At 36.6% G+C, this 18,846-nt stretch overlaps 1 long non-coding RNA gene across 1 annotated transcript in view; it reads right to left on the bottom strand.

Moving 5' to 3' along the window:
* LOC310909430 overlaps window positions 1–13,132 on the bottom strand; it is a 306,230-nt gene extending 293,098 nt beyond the window's left edge. Inside the window, exon 1 of the long non-coding RNA XR_014590076.1 lies at window positions 12,635–13,132. This is a non-coding gene — a long non-coding RNA (uncharacterized lncRNA). The remainder of the gene's footprint in view (window positions 1–12,634) is intronic.
* Window positions 13,133–18,846: the final 5,714 nt, after the last annotated feature.

Below are 18,846 nucleotides of genomic sequence, written 5' to 3'. Positions count from 1 at the left end.
AGTATGTTACTAACTTCAAGATCACAAAGGCACAAGATTATTTACACTGGTCTTTCTGCCACTTGCAATCCTGCATACCTCACTTAAATAGCAACAGGGGATAGAAAAGGCATATTAACTATTCTAAAAATAATTTAATATGTTATTTGACATTAACAGAGACTTCTATGTATATAGTGACAGCTCTCTAAGCATTTGTAGATCTAAAATACCCATTGCACTAGTAGAAAACACTTTCAAGATGTAAAACGAATTTGGTGCATAGTAATCATTGCACTACATCTCTTATCAAGGCATATAACATGTAATATTTGTGTTTTGTATTTTTTTTACATCTCACATGGAATCAAAACTACATAACTTCTTTTATAATTATATATATCCATTCAGATAATCCTCATGCTAAAAGTTGCAAAATATGAAAATTGTATGCCAGACTGTGTAGTTTCTTAAGACCAGCGATATGCTTCCTATTAATTTCAAATTACAACTGCATAGAAGTAATTCTAGCCTTCAACTATAAAGAATTATTTGGGGACATAACTTCTATGTCAATTGCAATGACAAGCTTGATCCTTCATTTGGTCTAGACCTGATCCTTCTATGGCATATCTAAGATTGTCAGCATCTTATAGAACTGAAATCTTGTCACCAATGGATGTCTTGACTCAGTTTTAATGTCATGATGATATCATTAAGATTTTATAGCTAAAATTACTTGAAACCAAAGTATACAAACCAAATAATTATTTTAACTTCTGGTAAAGCTTCAAAACAAAAGTTCAGATTAAATTTTGATTCAAAAGACTACTGCCATTTTAGATGTGAATTAGGGCATCAGATCTCAGAATAAAAAATAAGGTTTAATTCAAGATACATTTTTAAAAACTTATGGTTTAAAATTTTTGATAGTTCAATTTTAGTTTGACTTCCTGCCAGAGAGAATTGTTAATAATCTTTAAACATCTAAAACTTTTTCATTGAGCTGTATATAAAGTATAAGGATATGCAGTGTCACTGGAGCTCCTTCTCTAAGGAACCCTGCTTGATCAAGGAGATCGGACTCAGTGATCCTCCAGCTGCCTCTTCCAGTCTTACCCATTTTATGATTCTGTGTTTCTGTGATAGTCTCTTTCTTGTATCCCAAGGTACAGAACTAGATGGAGAACTCCATTTCTGTGATCTCAGAAATGTTTAGCAAAGAGGAATAGTCACTTTGCTCAGCTTCCTTGCTGAGTGATTCTATTAATGCATTTAGCAACATACACTGCTAGCTTATGCCCAACTTCTCGCAAACCAAAGAAAATAAGGAGAAAAAATTATATAAAACTTAGATTTAATTTCCATTTTTATTTAAAATTAAACAAACACACAACACAAATAAACAAACATACATCAAACAAACCAAAGCAACTTATGCCAACAGAGTTCAAGTTTTATGCTATTTTGGGTAAAGCTCTCAATAATTACCTAGGGCCATCTGTCTTAGTTGTTGAAGACACGGTAAGTTGGCAGTTCTCAACATGAATTCTCATTGAGACAACTGTTATGCTTGATTGACTGTTTTGATTCACCAGTTTAAGAGAGACATTGAACAACTGGAGAGGGTCCAACAAAGGGCCGCCAATATGATTAGATGGTTGAATGATTTGGCACACGAAGAAAGATTGAAGAAATTGGGTTTATTCAGCCTAGAGTAGAGAAGGCTCAGAGGAGAACTCCTAATCACAGTCTCTGAGTAGCTAAAAGGGAGTTTCAGAGAACTTGTAGATGTTGTCTTCTCACTAGGCTGCATGCAAGGTGACAGGACAAGAGGTGACAGGCACAAGTTGCTTCAGGGGAAATTCTGCCTAAATAAAAGACAGAAATTCCTCATTATGAGAAGATTCAAACATTAGATAAGGTTGCACACAGACAAAGCAGAATTTCTGTCACTGGAGAAGTTCAAGACTCAGCTTGACAGGGACCTAGATTGATGCCTTAAGTTTTAGCTTTCATATTTTCCAGATTTTGCACTGCATTAGTATACAAATCTGAACTTCATATGAAGTGTTAGCAAGTTCTCTTCACAGTTTAGTTAGAAACAACAATCATTTTCCAGCCAAGAACCAAGGACACCATTGCAGCATCAGGCCCAAAAAGTATAAACAGCAAACTGAGGAGAGCAAACTGGAAGGATAGGACTTCATAACCTGAAGCTGTAATTGGGCAATTAACCCCAATATGTGAATGGACCAAAACTTATAAAAGTGGGAGAATGTGAATGTGACCCATCATCCATCTTGGGTGTAGCCTCAGCCATGTTCTTGTACTGCCCAAGGTGTATTCTTTGAAGGCCTTTTAATAAATACTTATTTTATTCCTTTAACACTGCCTAGCCTCTGTTCTAGGTAGCCTCTGAAGGCATCAAGATCAGTTTGGCTCTGCTTTTAAAAGAGGTTTGGAACCAGAGGAGTTGCAGAACTCTCTTAAAATCTCTACTTTCTCAAAACTCTGTGATGTATATATGATGAGAGTTTTGCGCACAAACAGAAAACAGCTCTGTGAAAGAATTTAAAGATTAATGAAGTGTTTCAAAAATATTTTCCCAAATATTTAATTTGAAAAATTAAAAATTTGTCTTGCATAACTTTTGATGCCAAATACTGTTACTATAAAACACAGCAAAAGTAACTCGAACAAAGTAATGATAATGTTTTGATTTATTAATCTAGTATAGAAGGAAAAAAGAGATGCTTGTAAAGTTCTAATTCAGTTTCCCACACTCTAGCTGGTAAGACCAGTAGCCTGGAGTTAGAGAGTAGGAAAGCCAAGCCACTGGGATAACTTTCTAGAGAAGGAGGCATTGAAAAGGTGATTGAAAAAGGCACACAAGTTCTTAGCCTCTGTAGGCAAATCTCATTTAAGTGTGAAGGGAAGGCATTCTTCAAGGATGATTCTATATGCCAGCCAGGCAAGTGGAACCCAATAGAGAAAGTTATCCAATACCTGAGGCAATTATCTGAAATATAAATATGGGAAGGCCTGGCAGACTGATTGTATCTCACTCCACCAAGGAAAGCACCATGTCCTTACAATGGTGGAACCACTGGGTAGGTGGAAACACATCCTTTGTCTTATGTTACTACCTGAAATATTATCCTGGGACTTGAAAGAAAGTGCCATGGAGACATGGCACCCCAGAAAGAAATGAGCCAGAAAACAGAACTGATTTCTAAAGCAACTTCATAAAAATATGGGCCAAAGATCATGGCACTGAGTGGGTGTATCGCATCCTGTGTATATGCATCAATCTCTGGAAAAATAGATCAATACAATGGACTGTTAAAGGCTACATCAAAAGTAATGGGTACATTTAAGCACTGGGATAGATATTTATCACAATGACTACCAAGTGAGTTGACACCTATCTGGCCTATTGGGCTGATCCTGCTCAATAAAAACTCTTCTGTGTTTTCATTATTCAGAGTACGGAAACAAAAAAAAATTTACTACTTCTACAGCTTTGACAGAAACTGGAACTGTTGTTTTCAAGAGTTGCAACAGATGTATCAATTAATTTGATGACCTATTTTCAAAGGAATCACTAGAAATATGTTTTAGCAAAGCCCAAAAATTTTACACTCCATTCTCCTGTTCAGAAAGAGATGAACAGTTCCAGATGTTTTTGTGAAGGAAGGTTGATTCCAATAAATGGAAAAAGTTGTACCTTCTTGATCAAGAAATGTTGATCATAAGGTCCTTTCCTGGCTTGTGTCCTGCAGCCAGTTACCATAAAGAGAACAATCTTAAAAAAATACTACTTGCCAAAATGTGAAAGCTATGGATCAACAACTGGAGTATTTTTATATTGTTTAATTTTATGTTGTTGATAGCTTCCCTTGTTTTTCCCTCCCTTGGGAATAGTCAATTAATCTGGTTCAATTTTTGGAGGAGCCAAATGCCTAGGCATTTCTAAAAATTCCATTGGTTCTCTCTGCATCATTAAATAGTTACTTGTAGAAAACAATCTTCTAGAGCTAGCAGCAGATTTTAAAATTAGTGCATATATTTATAATATAACTGTTTTCTCTTTATCTGTCCATGCTGAATACCCAAAATAATGGCACTTATGCTTCTACTTTATAGTCTGTTGTGGGGGGAGATTAAAAAAGAGAGAATTTTAAAGTTTCATGATTGCATTGACTTCAATGAAGTCATGCTGATTTGTATCAACTGTCCCTTATGTTTTTGTCTGTCCCTTATGTTTAGTAAGTTTTAAAAAAATTAATGCCGTTAACTGTGCAAATAAGGCTAAGGACATGCTTGATATTTACATCTTACATTTTTTGCAGGAAAGTTTGATTCACAAATAGTACAGAAGTAACCTTGAACCATATTAATATAATGCTTTAGATTAGAAACCTAGGGACATTTCTTCTCCCCTCTTCTTTTCTGGAAAAAAAAAAAAAAGGAAAAAAGTACCAACCGTCTGCATATGTGTAGAAAGATTTTTCAAAGAATTGCATTTGTTTATAAATGTAAGACAGTTTGACACCAGAAGGGTGGAATGAGTAATTCCTGTGGGTTGCACCTAGCCAGCAGCCACAGAATGACAAAATTAGAGAATCAATCACAGAACGAGTAGGATTGGAAGTGACCATAGTGGGTCATCTGGGAAGCCTCCCTGCTGAAGCAGTCATCCTAGAACAGAGAATTGCATTCAGACAGTTATTAAATATCTCCAGAGAAGGATACTCCACAATCTGTCTGGGCCACCCATGCCAGTGTTCAGTCATCTGCATGGTAAAGTTTTTCCTCATGTTCAAGTGGAACTCACTCCATAAGCTCCATGTCTCTCTTGTCCTAAGGAGCCCAGAACTGGCTCCAGAGGTTCTGCTGTTCTGGATCCCAAAGCAGCACACCAGATGTGGCCTCACTAGGGCTGAATAGAGGGTCAGGGTCCCTCAGCCTATGGCAATGTTCTTCCTAATGCATCCCAGGATATCACTGGCTATCTTTGCCACAAGGCCACTGCTAGCTCATGGAAGCTTGCTGTCCACCAGGACTCCCAGATCCTTTTCCAAAGAGTTGCTCTCCAGCAGGTTGGCCCCCAGTCTGTACTGGTGCATGGGAGTTACTCTTCTCCAGGTACAGGACCCTGTATTTGCCTTTGTTGAATTGCAAACAGTTCTCTGCCCATCTCTAAATCTATCAAGGTCCTTCTAAAGAGCTGCACAGCCACTGTAACCACTCCGTCATTCCATCACAGCCATTTCCATCAGCAGGGTTCAGTAGAAAGGTTGAAAGATACACCTTACTAAGTTAGATAACAGTAGCAGAAAATAGAATTGTGACCCATCTCATGATTATGAATAATGGGAACATGTAATATCATGGTGAGGGTTCCTCAAAGAACAATCATATCCTAATATTCTAGATAAAAATTTTGAGATCATAAATTCTATTATCTACTATTTTGTTGACAATCCTGGGAGGATTAAAAACTATGGTTATGTAAGAAACTATAATATGCAACTGAACAAGACAAAGCATGAGTATTTGATTTCCTTGCTATTAAATGCACTTCTGACAGCCCTGCAGTTCCCTGGATCTTCCTTCTGGCCCTTCTTTTAGATGGGTATCTTTGTTTGGAAAGACAGGTGTCTGCCATGGAAAAGCCAGAGCTTCCCTTGGTACGGAGAATGTAAACCCCTTCCCTCTGAATTATTATAATATTAAAATTAAGTGGTTATCAGGCAAAGATATAGGAATAGCAGTTCTTTACTAGGAATATTAAAAAGAAAAAATGTAGTAGTACAAAAAAGCAAAAAAAAAAAAAAAAAAAAAAAAAAAACCACTGACAAAGTCAGAATACAACCCAACACCCCATTGGTTAGAGTGTTGGTAGCAATGCAATTAACTCTTCCTGAGTGACAGATGTGGTTCTGTTGGAGCAGACATGATCCTGTAGAAGGGTCCAGTGGTGGTGAGATAGGTCCCATCTTCCTCTGGGAATCCAGTGGAAAATAGGTTGTCTTGGTCTTCTGATTGTCAGGTTTTATCCAGGTAAGAATGCTTGGCTCCTCGCACTGGGTGGAGCATTTCACATGGAATGATGCAATTTTATCAGTCATGAAGTGAGGCTTAATGGCCCATTAACAGCAGATATCCCCTTAAAGAAAGAATAGGTCATGGAAGAGATATAGAACACGGCCCTACCTGGTTTTAACAGCTGGCCCATTAACAGAAAACACCTCCCCCCCCACCGCCTCCTCCTCCTGGAATCATGAGGAAGGAGTCCTAGAAGAGAAAAAACACTTCCCCAGCTGATTTCAACAGACAGCAATAGAATGCATACTTTTGGTTATGCCTTCCATTGTAACCCAAGACAATGGGTAACACATTTTCTAGCTTCTACTGGAATCTACCCAGTTACCCAGAACTGCTGATAAATGATTGAAAGTGGCTCAGTGAGCTCTTCTTCCAGCTCTCTCAGTACCCTTGGGTAGATTCCACCCAGCCCAATAGCCTTGTGCAGGTCTAAGTGGTGTAGCAGGTCACTGACAATTTTTTCCTGAATAATTAACACTTCATATTCCTCCCGATCCCAAATGAAAATAGAAACCTGTTAATTCCTCATCCCCTCTTTTAAGATCATGTCATTAATGTTTAAAGCTTTTCTCTCTAAACACAGAATCAGTTTCCACCATCTTATTTGAATTCTTCCATATAAGCATCTTATTTGGAAGATCAACAGAAATTTACACTCAGAAAGCCAGGACCTGTCCTCCCTTTTTCCTATGATCTCATGATTCTTTGATGTTGTATGAAGAAGCTATCAAAACATTTATGTTGTGGAGGAAATGCCTAAAATTTATAGTCTTACTAGAGATCTTTCATTTGAATTATGTCAAACACTTAGACTTGCTGGCTTGGGCATATGAGCTGCTAGAAAGTTTATATTATATCTTTATGGTAGCACAAATGAGAAATTTTGGTTCTTTCTATGCTTTACCACTTAGAGTGAGTAGAAATGGCATCGACTACAGCTCTATTCAAAAAAGTGTTTTATCATGATTTAATCAGGCAAAGGGAGTTCAGCGCCCTGCTGATAAGAGCTGAAGATAACTAAATAGCCATAGATTTTAATTGGTTTGTGCACAGAGTCAATCAGCAAAAAGTGTAAGAAGAAAAAAGCAAGTAACACTGTTCAAGCCCTTTACCTGTTTTGCTGCATGCAGAATACAAGGTTATTAAAACTTAAATCACCTGGTAACAAATGTTTCAGTTGTGAAGGTCATGCTCTCTTTTATTTAACATTTTTCTTTTTTGTTTATCATCTATGTTTAGAGAATGTTCCCATTATTCGGTCCTTTAGAGATCCCTATAGAAAAGAGACCCACTCTAAAGTGAAAGCTTCTGAAGAGATCAACCTTTACTTTTCAAAACCAGTATCAACTAATGCCTGAGTTACAGGGCATAAGTACATTTCCCATGGGAAATTCTATTACAGGGAAATTCAGTTTAATACAGGGAGGTTTAATAAAATTAAATAATTGTTTGGAAAAGTGATTATTCAAATTAGCAAAGCACAGAGCAACTTGTTTTCAGCTCAAAAAACAATGCCCTTCCAGGAACTCAATTGAAACTTTGGGGCTTGGAACAAAAGTAAACACTTTCACCCCCATATAATATGCAGCAGGTTTCTACAGTTTAGTGGTTTATACTGTCAGGTGCCCCAGTTAAATCTTTTGCAAACACTCCATTTCGTTTATGTGACAAGGAGTTTGCAGTGGGGGAGGCCAAAGACTGCCTCTATGGTAGACACAGACGGTTGTATCTGACTCCACAACAGGATACAGCAGACCCTGTCATCCAGGTTGGTGATGACTCTGTGAAAATAAAATGAATAAAAACTTAAAAAAAATAGTCAAGAGGAGCAGAGAAAAACAGAGAGTGAGAAACAACAGAGAGAATGTCAAGGTCAGAGAAGCAGAAATAGGAGGCGCTCCAGGGGATGGAGCAGGTATTCACTGTAATCTCTAAAAGTCCATGCTGGAACAGAATTTTTGTGAAGGACTTCAGCCCATGGAGGACCTGTGCTGGAGCACAAGGAGGAAGGAGCAACAGACAGAAGCTATGAATTGCTGATTGCAGCCTTCCATCCCCAGGGGAAATTAAAGAATCAGTCTGGCTTTGGAGGATTTAAAAGTAAAGGAGTTATATAAAGCACAAGAAAAGGTGGAGAAGGAAAGATACTATTTGTGTCTACCAGAATCTATTTTAAGTGGAAAAGAAAATAAGTTTACACGAGTTGAATTTGTTCAACCTGTCTCCACCTAACCCACGAGCTTCCTCATTCTATCTTCTCCCCTTGCCCTTCTGAGGAGAGAGAACAAGCGAGCAAGCAGCTAGGCAGCACTGTCCCTTAGCTAAGGCTATCCCAGTGCAAATGTAGGAGTTGTTACTCACCTAGGAGTTGAGTGTAACACAAAATTATGTTCATATCTGTTTATGAGAGGTGCAGTTTTGAAAGCAACCAAAGCATGCATTTTGCATTTTATGCTTTGCATTTTAGTGAGACTTTGGGAATTGTTGGCTGAAGGTTATTATTTTTTTGCTCCTTAATTTAAAAAAAAATATATATTAATTTATATTATTGTAAGTGAAAAAAAAAATCTGGATGAAGTGTGCTACACAATTTGAAAGAATATAGCAGTGTGGTTTTAATTTTATCAAGTTCCTTGTAATTAATGGTTCCTGATTTTATGCTGTTAAAATGGTTTGCTGCATATACCCCTCTGTTCTTCCCCATATGATTTCTCCCAAGTTGCAGTTTTCTGTCAATCAATGTGTTATGTAATCCCGGGGGCCTGTCCATCACTCCAGGGCCTCTCTCTGAGTCCAGAAAGTTCCAGGGAGAGCATCAAGTGATTGGACGGGACCCGAATCCTACTTCTTTTTGGTTTGCCACAATATCTGTCTGTTATCCGTTGAGCCACTCCCATGTTCATCCTGATTGGCCTGGTACTGAACCCATCCCCTTGTTCCACCCCCAGGTATAAGCTGTTGTATCGGCATGTTCAGCGCCCTGTTAAGGCTGACACTCTGGAGGTGAGGTCTCCCCCAGGAGCTACCAATAAACTTCAGTTGCTGTCCCCTTATCAGAGTGTGCCTTTCCTTCTCATCACCGCTCATTACTCGCTGGCAGAAAAGGCTCCACAGGATCGGTGAGGCTCCCCAGGGTACTGAACTGTACCTTGTACTGCGGCCAGTGTCAAGGCTGGCCTGGCAGAGCAGGAAAGGGATCCTGTGACATCGCGACCACCACAAAAGAAGATAAAATTAATTCAGATAAGGTAATGTCAGATATAATAATCATAACACTGCTAAGGCTTCACAACAACTAAATAATGTGATTAAACTGAAGGTTACTTCAAAGCTTCAGACAAGAACTTTACAGTCAGGATGGAATAAATTTTTAATAGATTAAAAGACTGAGGTAAGAATAGATATCTTGAAATAAATACCTCTGGAGAAAGTGTGGAAAAGGAGGAGTGGGAAAGAAAAAAAGGAAGAAAGAAAAAGAAGTAAGCCAATTCACACACTTTGTCAATAAAAGTCCATGACAATCTACCAACCATTGAGTTGTTATCATCAAGGACCTACCTCATGGTAAATAAATTGTTCTGGAAAATATACAGAGAGCATCAGTAATCATCATTGCCCTGTTCTGATTTTCATCCTAACCTTCACTTTTATGTTTGCTATGTTGTTACGTTGCTAACGTTCACATTTGTTATGGCTAAAACTTACTAGGTTAAACCAAAAGATTTAATAAGGTTGGTTTTGGTTTTTTATTTATTATTGTGTACCAGATAAAATTTTCTAGTCACCAGACCTTACGTTTGTCTATTAGATGAGCTTTTTTATTAGAAGTAATTTTCCTTCTCTAGGAATTTCTACACAATTAAGTTATATTACAAATTTCTGCATAAATTAAATAGGCTGAGCTCATTTAGTTGCGGTAATCAGGAAAAATTATAAATTTATTTTAAATCAGTAAATCTAATTTACTAAAGAGTTTTAATTTGTTTGTTCAAGGAAAGATAATGCATCTGAAACACATACACGCAACATGGACGTTATCCCATGCTTGGGAAAAAAGACACTGCCTTGTAATGAAACTAAGAAAATGAAGATTTGTCAGCAATCATTCATTTGAACAACTATGTGCAAAACCTAAAATACGTAGAAAAGTACATTTCACTAAATGTTAGTAATGTGTCAGATGATGACAGGTGAGGACCACAATCGGAGAAGTACATGTTACTTGCCATTTACAAAAGCAGCCAGCGGACCCTTTGAATAATTAAACAAATAGGAAAAGATCTAAAAGGAAAAAAAACAAATACAGAAATCATACCTTGTTTTCTCATTGAAATCCATCTCTTTACTGAACTCTTTGCTGCTCTTTAAAAAAAATTATGATCATCAGCAAATGCTTATCTTTTTCAGTTATTTGGCTCTTTTAACTTTATTGAACGGAAAGTACAGATCTATTCTGGATTCTTATTGTCATTATACTACTTCAGCAGTAAAATTCCAATTAAAAACATGTCCTTCTTAAGTCTTAATCTCTTTCCAAGCCACTATATTGAACTGGCAACCAGAATTCAGGTTTAACATTTTTACTTTTAATTCCTTGTTGCTGACTCCTATATAATTTCACTTAGTTCTACTCATTCTTCATAGAAATACAACCAGAAAACAACAAATGTGGATCTTTGCATATGGATGGATGGATGGATCTTTGCATGGATATTTGTGAGAAATAAAATATTTCAGTAAAGTTACTGCATTTTTTTTTTTCTAGAAATAATAACAGGGCTGCAGCCACTTCCAAATGTAGAAGTACAGTGCCAGTCCCCATCCTGCAGACATTTATGGCTGGCATTATTTATCATGTATTTTTCTTTTCAGAAATGCAGGATATAATCTATAGCTTCTGTCTATATTTAATCAAATCCCTCATAATTTTACTTGATCTAAAATACAGTAAGCTCTTAAAAACTTAAGGTTATAGTAAAAATATTAATTTTAATCTAATATTATAAAAAAAAAAAAAAACCTAATCCAACCAAAACCCATCCCATCACAAAAGCCAGTTAACTGCACAGCCTACATAGAATGCAATTTAATTCTGTCATACAGAAAGTCGTATGAAAAGCCAAAGTGCAGCAGCTCCATGAAACCATAGCCCAGTAAATTCAACTTTGCCAATACTAGTCAGTGCTGTAGGCTTTATAAGGTCCCAGAAGTGGCCAGGGCTTTCCTTACTGTGAGTTGGTTTTGACCATTTGCCTTGGCCACAGTGGGCTATAGCCAGAAAATACTGAAATAGATATATATTTCAAGTAGAATTTTGGCAGGGAATAATTATAGGTCTTGATTGCAGAGACTCATGTGCTACCATGTGTACATTTGACCACCTTTGTCTCTTTCACATGGAGATGCGTACAAACATATTTCTTTCTGTGAAATTCACTGCCACCCAGATGAATTTAGAGAGCTGTAATAGAGAAGCCTGTTTGTGGTTCCTGCTTAGTATGTGCAGATGACACCATTTACAACCTTTGTTTTATTTTGAGATTAAGCAGCTTATCTACAAATAACATTCCATTACCTGACAGGAGAAATGAAGAATGAAGTTGCTTATTTGTAACAAAATCCTTCAGGAGCCCTAAAGATCACAGTGCCAAATAACCTCACAACAGCCATGTGTTTTAGACACAATTTCCATTTTTCTTTTCTCCCAGAAAACTAAACAAAGGGATAACATGAAGTTTTAGCTAACCTCCACTACATGCTATACTACTACCTTCTAGTTTTATTCATGTGCTTTAACTGCTGCATCAGTGAACAAAATTTGAAATACTGTTTATTTTCTAAAACCTTCTTGCATGCTGTACCACATAGATGTGATTCCTACCAGAAGTAGGAAACATGCATATTTATTTCTACCTTACCCTACCTTTCTTCATTCATCCATCCATCTCTGGAGATAGAATCAGTAACTCATAGTTAATCACATTTTCTTCAATATCAGAGAATCAACAAGAAACACATGCAGAATTGTAGATGGACAAATAGAGACGTTTTGTCCTGGAACACTACTCTACCGTGCCTTAGGCTCTTTTTAACCAAGAGTACTGAAGGATAAAAATTACTTTTACTTTTGTTTTAAGAGTTCTAAGGACTTCAGGACTTACTAAAGGAGATCAGTAGAAAATTTTGTTAAGTAGCAGAGAAACTAGTGGTCCTCCTTCCTGTTTGGAATCACACATTTCTGCAAACTGTAAATGAAATTGTAAAGTAGAAATAATGCAACTGTGTAAGACAGATAAGTAACAGAAGACAAAAAATAATTCATAATATGTTGGGAAGGTCTTTCTTGCATAAAAATGGAAAACTTGATAAGCATTACCCGTAGTAATTATTAAATATAACCAAAATATATTTTTTATGACTTTGCAGGATTATAGGAGTTGCTTAAGTCAGTGAAAGTTTACATTTAATTATGCTCTTTTTGCAAAACACCATTGTTTTTGTGTATTTTTAAGTTAGAGCCACCAAAAAAACCCCAAAAAACAATAAAAAATGTCCACAAAAAAAAAAAAAAAAAAAAAAAAAAAAAAAAAAAAAAAAAAAAAAAAAAAAAAAAAAAACACCACCACAACCACCAGCTTTCTTGACAGGGATTTTCCTTTGCTATGTTACTACTGTTTTGGGCTTTGAAATTGAATTTTTTTTTTTTTAACTAAACATGCTGAAGGAATATAATCATTCCTTCAAAAGAGCAGCTTTCTCTGCTTCTTGACTTATTTTACACCTTAGTTCATTGTTTATTCTAGCACTTTAAATCTTTTCATCATAGGGATTTGGATCATAGATAACATTTGGCTTTTCTTCTGGGTCTGAAAACTTTAATTTTGGATTTTCCATGAAAGAAATTAGAAGCGACTGATAAAAAATTATGTGAATAAGTAGCAATACGTAGTCTGACATTAAATAATTCAAATTTAAACCTTTTCTTCAGAAAAACATTTTATTGTCCATTTTCTGTTTTGCAGCAGATTTCCCTTTCAGATGAAACATTTATAAAGGAATCCAGCACAAAAGGCCTTTTTGCAGAGTTCGCAAATATAATTTGTTACAGTAATAGTTTGATGGCAAATTGAGAATGCCTTAGAGAGCTTCAAAGTAAGTTCATTTATTGCCTTTGATTGCATTCCCTTAGAGTTTCAATGTGGAATAGATTAGGGGAACAGTTTGGAAGAAATCCATGTGGACTCAAAATAGGTAATTATTACCCAGTGTTTCTATTCACATTCCTAGATAAATTCAAGGGCATTGAAAAACGACCAAAGGCATTTAAAAACTTCAGACTATTACATTATATAATTGTGTGACTTAGTCAAGGTAAGATCTCTCAGCTATGCCCAAGTGTTTTATTTGGTTTTCCTTTTAAAGCGACTTTTTATTTTCATTTTCTCTCTTCAGGTCTCTTCAATGATTTTTAAATGTGCAGTGAATTAAATGACAATTATTTTTGTAGATAATTCACACTTCTGTAATGCAGACCAGCTTATATTATAAGCAGCTATAAGCAGAAGATCCATGGCATGTGGGACTTCAGGTCATATCGCCTTTACTTAGAGACAGAAAAATGAACTTACTGAAACTGCTACAAGAGGTTTTAATATCCTTCGGGATTGTGACTTTGCAGTGAAATTCTCTCAACGGTGCAGTTCATTTCCTTTCAGCATTGTACTACGGAAGAACTGCTGCAAAGCAGCTGAACATAGTCCCAGATTTGTATCTCCTTAACTTCAAAGGAGAAGCCATTAAAACACAACCATTTCCTTTTGCAATGATGTTTCAAATGGATATTAAAAGAAAATTATACTTGCCCTAAGCCCCACTTCAATCTCATTTTAATTGATAGTCATTGTTTGTATTAGAGAAATGTACGCAGATAATGAAGTTACAGACATGAATGTCCCTTATGGAGATACGTTAAGACATAAAATGGGACTTCATTTAACCGTCAGAGTCTTTTAATTTGTCTGGAGAACTAATAAATATTGTCTTCAGAGGTGAATTGAATCCATCTCTGATAAAATTGCACAGGGGTTTGGTATGTGTTGAAGTATTCTGAGCACTGAGACAGAAGAGTCTTAAGAAAGGATTAAAAAGATTTTTGGGTTTATGATTGTGATTTTAAGCAAGAATGGGATGCAGATTTCTAACTGTAAATCTCTACTGCAAGGGAACACCATAAGGTAGCCAAGAGGAAGGGACTGTTGGTGCAAACAATGGACAGGATTTGGACTGAGCAACAACAGAAGTACAACCAAGCACAGGCAAAAAAATCTCAATACAATTTAGTCACTTTCCCTACCTCTGTCTTTGTATTTTTCTTCTCCCAAGCTGTTTTGATGGATGTATATCAAAGTGTCATTTTTAAAGAACCCTTTTGCTCTTCAAACAGTTTTGAGTTTCAAGTGGCTGACATGAACAAAATTAAAAATTGAAGTAGTGACTAAATTATTTGCAATTTGTCTTTGTTTTTATACTTCTGATTAGTGTGATGCAACTTTAAAGAAGTTAGCTATGAGTTGTTTTCACAGAGAGCCTTAATTGACACTTTGGTTTGTTTTTTTTTAAACACTTGAAATTACAGGTTATTATGCTTATATTAAACAACAATTTTTATAAAAATACAATATACATTATTTTCTTTGCTCAAAACACCACTGGAAAATACCTTAGTGCAAAGAAACCCTAAAACCACAATCATTTTCATCCACATAATTTTGGAGTCAAGATAGTCAGACATTCACAATATTCAAGAAAAAGGCAGAGACTACTATTATCCATAAGGATTTTCTGTAATGCAGATGCTTTTGGTTTCTTGGGATATTCTGTTTACTGATACTAAAGGATTTTGCAACTCAGCAGTAAGTGGAATGAAAGTTGTGCAAAGACCTGTTTTAGAATGATTAGGAAATATAAACAATCAGACATTGCAGAGTATTTAAAGGTATCTTTTTGTCAAAGGACATTTTTGCATGCCTTTGTGTTTGATTTGAGAGAAAATTTCTAAGCTCCTTTAGTTTCAAGACTGTTCTACTTTCCATTTTTTTACACATTCTAGTAATTACATATCATGATTTTAAATCCTAACAATCAGAGAAAAATGTATTGTTAACAATAAATTAAAATTTTAATACTGGTATTAGTTCTGTAAGATTCCAGAGAGATATCTAAGGGTTCTGGATCACATTTTTTTTTTCTGTAAGAACAGCACTAACACTACTGGATACAATATGGCATTGGGTGTCCCATGGCAAAGCATTGTCCTTGGAGGTGTGTGAGGTGACTTCAGTGAGAGGAGACCAGGGCTGCCCCACGACAGGGAGAAGCAGTTCTGCAAGGGACATCAAGCTCAAAGAAGAAGCAGGGGAAGTTAGAGATCCATGTGGCAGAACAAGTATTCCCTGCAGTCTGTGATGGAGCAGTTGGATATTACCTGACAAGGATCATGGCCCATGCTGGAGGAGATCTTTTTCCTGAAGACCTTGAATATACAGGAAAGATCCATCCTGCAGCAGTTATCCTTACTCCTCCACCTACCATCCTCCCTGTGCCATTCTTAGCAGAGACTGTGACAAGGGAGGAAGATAAAAGTTAGGAATGCAGGATTAAAGTTCAATGCTGGCAAAAATGGAGGGGAGGTGGGTACCTGTTGCATTGGTTTTTAACACTCCTGCTCTGGTTTTATTTGGTAATAAATTAGACTTCATAAAATTACAGAATGATTGAGGTTGGAAGGGATCTCTGGAGATTATTTGGTTTACTTCCACCTACTCAAGCAGGGCCAGCTACAGAAGATAGAATATTGTCTGTGCTCCTCCTCACACAGGGCAGCAGTTGTTTAAAACTGACACCATCAGTTTACTATCCTACAGTAAAACCTTCATAACTTTTTTCTGTGAGTTCTCACAGGCAGCACCATGCAGCTCTGATTCCTGTAGTCGTCATCTTCGTCTTCTGCACAACCACCTAACCCTTCCTCCCCACAGCACAGCCAGCAAACTCCAACTCTCCCTCAACCAGCTAAACCACTCTTTTATAGAATCCCTCCTTATTGGACACAGCTGTGACCTGTTAAGGGCAAGGCTCTTTCCACTCTTTGGTAATTAGTACAGCTGCAACTCATAAGGGGTGAGATTGCTTTCAGCACTATCCTCTTAAAATCCATTCTCCTACAACAGAATGGTCTGGTTGGAAGGTACTTTTAAAAATCATCTAGTCCAAGGCCAGTGCAATAGGTCATGACGAATCCACCCCATTGTGTCATTCAAGTGCATTCTCCTGTTCATGTGTCGACATTTGCTGTGCCTTTTCTTCAGCTATAAATTTCTGTGAAACAAAAAAGCTCTGGTTTTGATTGATATCATCATATAAAAATTTAGATTGGAAAAGACCTCTAAGATAATCAAGTCTAATTCTTAACCTAGCAGCACCAATGATGAAACCAAGATCTTAATCCTTGTCTAGGAATCCTATAAATCGGATTTTAGTCTTCAGCTTGAGGGCCTGTACAGTTCCAACTTGGTGTCCATCTTTCTATATTCCACTTAATTGACATTCATCTTTACCTTGATTTCCTAAATCAGAGAGACAGACATCATCAGCCTGTGGACCTCTGGAAGCGCTGACCAGAGAAAAGGCCAAAAACAAACTTACTAATGAAACAGAGTTTGTGAATGTATTTTCATTAACAGACTCTCAAGCAAAGTTGTAAAGTTGAGCTTAGCATTCCTTGTTACTGAGCCTAGAGAAAGGAAGAGTGAAATGTGTATTATCTTCTTCAGTCAATTTGCACTAGCAAAATTGTTCCAATGGTAATCAAGCTGCAGAACCACAGCAAGAAAAGTATTAATGGAAGACTATACTATAGACTTTTTTTTTGGATAGTTGGTTTGAATGGTTCATGAAACTATATTTCTGTTTCAAAAGACATCATAAATGATACAATTCATTACTTTTCTCACATTTTCACCTTTTTTTTGTGGAAAAAAGTCCATACTTTTAGAACAACTAACCAATTATTAACAAGATCATCTTAATTTAATGAGACCAACTGCCTTTTCTTTATTGAAAAGTACTTTTATACTATGTTTAATACTAAAAGCTAGCTTTGAAAAATTATTTACATTTAAATTGAAAAGAATTTGATACAAAGAGGGAAAGCCTTTTGAGAAGCAGCTTGGTTTGTTCAGCCTAAAGAAGAGGAGACTAAGGAAAGACCTCATTTCAGTCTACAGTTGCCTCATCAGGGGAAATGGGGATGCAGACACTGATCTTTTCTCTCTGGTGACCAATTTTAGGACCTGAGGGAAGAACATGAAGCTCTTTTAGGGGAGATTTAAGTTGAATATTAGGAAAAGGTTCTTCATCAAGAGTGTGGTTGGGCATTTGAACAGTCTCCCCAAGGAAGTGGTCACCAAGCCTGCCATAGTTAAGAAACATTGACACAACCTTATGAGGCACTATATAACTTGGCTTGGACAAGCTGGTTGAGCACTGCATCTATAATTTCCCTGAAAACCAGGAACTGCTGTCTTTGTCTTAAACAAAGTGTTTTCATTCCAGATAAGGGAAAAGGCTGATAAGAAGCAGATCCTGCAGAGATGGAGTAATGCTTTTTATTATACTAATCTCCTCCCTTCACATAAAACACAACTGCATCTGACAGTGTAAACTCCCCCACAACTGGAGATATCAGTGTGTTCCCACATAAAACCAAGTGTATGTATTTTGACAAACTCTTTGTTTCATGGGCTGCATCCCTAATGGATGAAGATTGCAACCACCACTCTGCACACAGGCGTCAAAACAGAAACGATCATCAGTGGAGCCACAGGAGGTGATATCTTTCTGTTCTACTGTCTTCTCTTGTACTTTTCATCTCGTTATAGCTTTTCCTTATATATGTTCTCCATGGTATTTTTATATAAAAAGAAAAAAAAACAGATACATCCCTCCTTTCTGCTGCAACCAAATTGTTTTAAAATAAACCTGCCTCATATATACAATGGTCATTCGGTGTTGTTTCATTTTAATTTACCCCAAGGGGATCTATTAACACCAACCACAGGTACTCTGCATAAGAGGCAGGTCATAACAACATGGTGTGGCTCTTGGGCTTGTCCAGAGAACGGCCAGGAGTTGCTCTCAATGATCCCTCTGACCTAATAACTAGCTTAAGAAAGAGGACAGTTATAGCACATTTAAAATTTGCTTTACAGAGCAGGTTTATTCAGTCCTTATCTTTATTCATGTGGCAGTTAATGAGAATCTGGCATCAATTTAAGAATTAATACCTAATCAAGCAAGACACCTGAGGCTGAGTAACTAGCAGGTGTTTCTTGAATTGGAACCTTAATGGCTCACCAATCAATAGAGTGCCATAAGTGTATTTCTTCTGCAATTCCAGTCAGAGCAGATGTGTTTAAACAGAAACATAAGTGTGCAATAATTAGCTTATTCAGTGTGACTAGCAACAGTTATCAGTTCAAAGGACAGAGGATACAAAGATAAGGAAGCTTTAATAGAATACATGGATCCTAATCATTACTCTCAAATTAAATGTTTTCTCTCCTGATGAAAATGCCTCTAAATAAGTGCAAAGAATTTAGCTGTTTGCTATGTATAGTATATTGAATTGATTTTCTCACTGATAAAAACTTATAACTACCCTGCAATTTAACCTTTATACACAGAAGGATCTGT

This window comes from Zosterops lateralis (genome assembly GCF_965231275.1).
Source record: "Zosterops lateralis genome assembly, chromosome: 5".
Lineage (NCBI taxonomy): Eukaryota > Metazoa > Chordata > Aves > Passeriformes > Zosteropidae > Zosterops > Zosterops lateralis.
This window is presented reverse-complemented; position numbering and strand designations above follow the sequence as displayed.